Raw genomic sequence first — 5,279 nt, forward strand, 5'->3', positions numbered from 1 at the left:
ACTGGGAGGTGAACTAACTAAACTTGATGAACTGACTTTAGTTGATGAACAGTGTCTACCTAACTGACTTATTGAATTTCTCTCAACACAACTAACACTCACTACTTACTATCAAACTAACATTAAATCTTCCCACACTTGCATATTACTGATATAACAACACATTCACATAATTTCTGCATTATAAACTGGAGAAACACTCTTGAAAACCCTGCCAGCCATCTCTTTACTCTTAAAAAATAGTTGTGGTGAGAGAATATAGTGTTTTTACAGTTCTAGAAGCAGTGACAAAATTTCTGCATTAATAACTGAAGAAACACCTTTGAAAACCCCACCAGTCATATCTCTAACCTTGGAAAACAGTCGTGTGGAAATGAAGGGCACAACGCACCTAACTGAACCTAACTGGAAATGAAGGACACCTAATTGAACCTAACTGTGGAAATTAAGGACACAATACACTTAACCTAACCTAACTGTACAAATGAAGGACACAACACACCTAACCTAACCTAACTGTGGAAATGAAGGACACCTAAGGCCGCTTTCACACGAGCGTTTCTGTGCACGCATCGAATGGACGCACAGAAACTCATCAGCTACTTGTACACGCGTTCGAGTTTCACTGACCAGCAGGTCCCTGCCACTGGCCTGTGGTGGCGCCCCACCCAAACCTTCCTTTCAGTCATGGAAAGTGCACAGAAAAAAGCGGTGTTTGTTTAACCTCGGTTTTCTCTTCATAATTTTGATAGATCGAGCAGCAAACCTCTAACCATGCCTCTTCTTTCTTGTTCTTGTATTCTTCTTTTGAAGGATCCCATAGTGCAGGCCTCTTTTCTATTTCAGAAATATACTCCTCAGTGTTGTGGTATGCCATCCTGCTACTCGTCTGAAAATGTTCTTCATTAACTAATATTAATAGGCTATATGGTGTATGCATGCATGTATATCAATTGTGCTCAAATATCTATGCATATTTCCATAAATCATGACTGTTATATCATACTTAAATGAACTACACACCAGAACGTGATGTGTAACATACCTCACCCAACTGGAAGTGATGACTGATATGGCAGCGGGACCTGTGTGCATGCATTCTAGAAAGTTCGTGTGAAAGCTCTCATTCCCACTAGTAGTCAGCAAGAATGCGTGAGTCAGAAAAAACAGGTGTTCTTGCTGGCTCTGCATTGTACATCCGCAAATCACGTTGTGCGAAAGGTCCCACTGAACTCCACTTAAAGTTAAAACGCAGCACACCCAAACTCGCGTACAAAAACGCTCATGTGAAAGCGGCCTAAATGAACCTAACTGTGGAAATTAAGGACACAACACACCTAACATAACCTAGCCAAATCTAACCTAACTTACCTAACCTAATTTAACTTAACATAACCAAATGTAACCTAACCCTAACCAAACCTAACTTAACCTAACCTAATCTTGCCTAACCTAACTTAACATTAACTTTAGACCCTTGAAACATCAAACACACCCTGGAAAACACCACAAAACATCAAATGTACCCTGAAAACCCTTAAAACAATATTCATTCTTGTTTTACCTTTTCTTTTTCCTCTTCATTCCTTCTTTCTTCTCTTCCTATCTTCCCCTACCTCTTCCTCCTCTTCCCTTGGCCTGTCTTTCTCCATATCTTAACAGAATCTGAAACAAATCAAACTGGATTAATATCAGAGAGAGAGAGAGAGAGAGAGAGAGAGAGATGAGATGTCTATACTTTGGTAGTGCCATAAATCTAACCTAACCTTCACCAAGATGACTAACAATTCTCTAACCTCACAGTAGCAATACTTAGGTTAGGTTAGGTTAGGGCAGTGTACTAGTCTGACACACACACACGACCATAGATATTGAATTACAGTGAAACAGTGAATTACCAACACACGTACATACAAACACAAATACACCCCGCTCCCACTATAGTCAGGATAGTATATTATTATAAACTACGCACACGTGAACACGCACTTGGCGCAAATAAACCAATGACAAGCTAGGAAAAATTATTTGACGCTTCCAAAACACCAATGCCACACCACCATCTTATATCGCCTATTTCTCCGTCGGCCAGGCCCCCACACGCCGCCCACAGCACGGCAAAGGGCGCCACTTACCCTGACAGTAGTAAGGGACGCTGCCGCCATAGGGTTACGCTAAATACGACGTCCAAATAATGGCTACTTGACACACGCAAAGCTTCCTCCAGGCTCCAGCCACTATTAGAGACCACAACGGAACACTTGCTTTGATTTATTTTATTCTTATTTTTGCTTTTTTTACAGTCCCTCTCGTTGTTTAGTAATGTACATTTATATTTTTAGTATGTTTTTTTTTTGTTAGTCTTGATTTAGTTTCTCTTTTTATTTTTATTTTTTGCAATGTTCATATTATAATGGTTATCACTTTTATATCTCTCGTTTTTCAGTTGTTTGGTGAATTTTTGTTGCTATACTGTTTTATTTATTTTTTCTCTTAGTTTTGGTTTAGTTTTTTTTTTTCTTTCTTCCTTTTTCTAATGTCGATATTTTAACCCTTTCAATGCTACTTCCAGTTTTGGATATGATTTTGGATATGACTATCTTTCAAAGTCCACCGATCACCTGGTCAATTCACCTAGTAGGGCTTTGCCACCTAAGTCCAGCCAGACTGGACAAGAGAGGGACAGGCCCAAGAGTTCAAGACAGGTACTCCAGTCAGGTCACACGGGCAGCACTATTCATACATGTTCATATAAGACTGGTAGAGTGTATCATTCATAGAAAACTAAGTATGAAAATAACAGGGGATAAACATAAGATCAAGCGGAGAACAAATCTTCAACTAAAAAAGATTGCAAACTGGATTTAAAAGTAGGGAGGCTGGGATCATCAACAATGTCACGGGATAGTAAATTCCATTTCTGCACGATTCTACAAAAGAACAAGCGTCTGCGGACTTCACAGTGGGAATGTTGCATCTGAATCTATGGCCTCTGGTGCCAACCATTGGTGATATCGTAAAAATGTCAGATGGGAAAATGACTGAGAGATCGTGAAAAATGCAGTAACAATTATATTATATAAGATCTTGCCTCAACATTCTGCCCTTCATAAGAACAAACCCAATGAGGACAGCCTATCAGAATATAAAGATCAGACAGTCCGGTAATCTGTTTTGTCCACCTGCGTTGAACAGATTCCAAGAGCCTGTTTTGGCCCAGAAATCCAAGATTCCATACTGGAGACACGAAATCCAAAATTGGTCGAACATCAGAGATGAAAAGAGTAGACATAAAGTTAGCCGAGCGAGAAACAATTGACTTCAAAAGATTGGTGGCAATACTCCCGGCTTTAGCAGCTTTACAAATTACAATTTGTGGTGGTGGAATTTCAACTTCTTATCAACTGTTACTCCCAAATCCATATGTGAGAAACTCTGGTTTATTGGGTTGCAATTTAGAAGGTAGATAGGAGTTAGGAAGATATCTGCCTGGGCGCAACGCTGTCTAGCAAAACGATGATGGACACATTTACCAGTGGAAAACCTCAAACCCCAAGAAGCAGCGGTAGATGACAGCAAGTCAATATTAACCTCCATGCTGGGAAGAGAAAGGGAAGAGTCAGGCGATGAAGCAGAATAATGAAAATGTAACTTGAGATCATCGGCGAACATTTTGTAACTGCAATGTAACTGGGAGCAGGTGTGATTTATAAAGATGAGGAATAACAAGGATCCCAGGACTGAACCTTGAGGGACTTCATTTAGTACTGGCTTAGAATTGCTAAAATGACCATTTATTGTGACTTTCATTGATCGACCAAGTAGAAAACTATAGTGATCCATTGCCGTAGGTTGCCCGAGATACCGACATCAGTAACATTTTTCTTAAGAGAAACACTCTTGAAAACCCTGCCAGCCATCTCTTTACTCTTAAAAAATAGTTGTGGTGAGAGAATAAAGTGTTTTTACAGTTCTAGAAGCAGTGACAAAATTTCTGCATTATTAACTGAAGAAACACTTTTGAAAACCCCACCAGTCATATCTCTAACCTTGGAAAACAGTCGTGTGGAAATGAAGGGCACAACGCACCTAACTGAACCTAACTGGAAATGAAGGACACCTAATTGAACCTAACTGTGGAAATTAAGGACAGAATACACTTAACCTAACCTAACTGTACAAATGAAGGACACAACACACCTAACCTAACCTAACTGTGGAAATGAAGGACACCTAAGGCCGCTTTCACATGAGCGTTTCTGTGCACGCATCGAATGGACGCACAGAAACTCATCAGCTACTTGTACACGCGTTCAAGTTTCACTGACCAGCAGGTCCCTGCCGCTGGCCTGTGGTGAGCGCTCCCACCCAAACCTTCCTTTCAGTCATGGAAAGTGCACAGAAAAAAGTGGTGTTTGTTTAACCTCGGTTTTCTCTTCATAATTTTGATAGATCGACCAGCAAACCTCTAACCATGCCTCTTCTTGTTCTTGTATTCTTCTTTTGAAGGATCCCATAGTGCAGGCCTCTTTTCTATTTCAGAAATATACTCCTCAGTGTTGTGGTATGCCATCCTGCTACTCGTCTGAAAATGTTCTTCATTAACTAATATTAATAGGCTATATGGTGTATGCATGCATGTATATCAATTGTGCTCAAATATCTATGCATATTTCCATAAATCATGACTGTTATATCATACTTAAATGAACTACACACCAGAACGTGATGTGTAACATACCTCACCCAACTGGAAATGAGGACTGATATGGCAGCGGGACCTGTGTGCATGCGTTCTAGAAAGTTCGTGTGAAAGCTCTCATTCCCACTAGTAGTCAGCAAGGATGCGTGAGTCAGAAAAAACAGGTGTTCTTGCTGGCTCTGCATTGTACATCCGCAAAACACGTTGAGCGAAAGGTCCCATTGAACTCCACTTAAAGTTAAAACGCAGCACACCCAAACTCGCGTACAAAAACGCTCATGTGAAAGCGGCCTAAATGAACCTAACTGTGGAAATTAAGGACACAACACACCTAACATAACCTAGCCAAATCTAACCTAACTTACCTAACCTAATTTAACTTAACATAACCAAATGTAACCTAACCCTAACCTAACCTAATCTTGCCTAACCTAACTTAACATTAACTTTAGACCCTTGAAACATCAAACACACCCTGGAAAACACCACAAAACATCAAATGTACCCTGAAAACCCTTAAAACAATATTCATTCTTGTTTTACCTTTTCTTTTTCCTCTTCATTCCTTCTTTCTTCT

General features: G+C 40.0%; 1 long non-coding RNA gene across 1 annotated transcript; it reads right to left on the bottom strand.

The window, feature by feature from the left end:
- Window positions 1-1,598: 1,598 nt before the first annotated feature.
- LOC123518320 lies at window positions 1,599-2,259 on the bottom strand. Its single transcript, XR_006678757.1, has 2 exons — window positions 2,136-2,259; window positions 1,599-1,665 (listed from the first exon to the last, which is right to left on the bottom strand). It is a non-coding gene; the product is annotated as an uncharacterized LOC123518320 (long non-coding RNA).
- Between the last annotated feature and the right edge of the window lie 3,020 nt (window positions 2,260-5,279).

Source organism: Portunus trituberculatus, chromosome 43 (genome assembly GCF_017591435.1).
Source record: "Portunus trituberculatus isolate SZX2019 chromosome 43, ASM1759143v1, whole genome shotgun sequence".
Taxonomy (NCBI): domain Eukaryota; kingdom Metazoa; phylum Arthropoda; class Malacostraca; order Decapoda; family Portunidae; genus Portunus; species Portunus trituberculatus.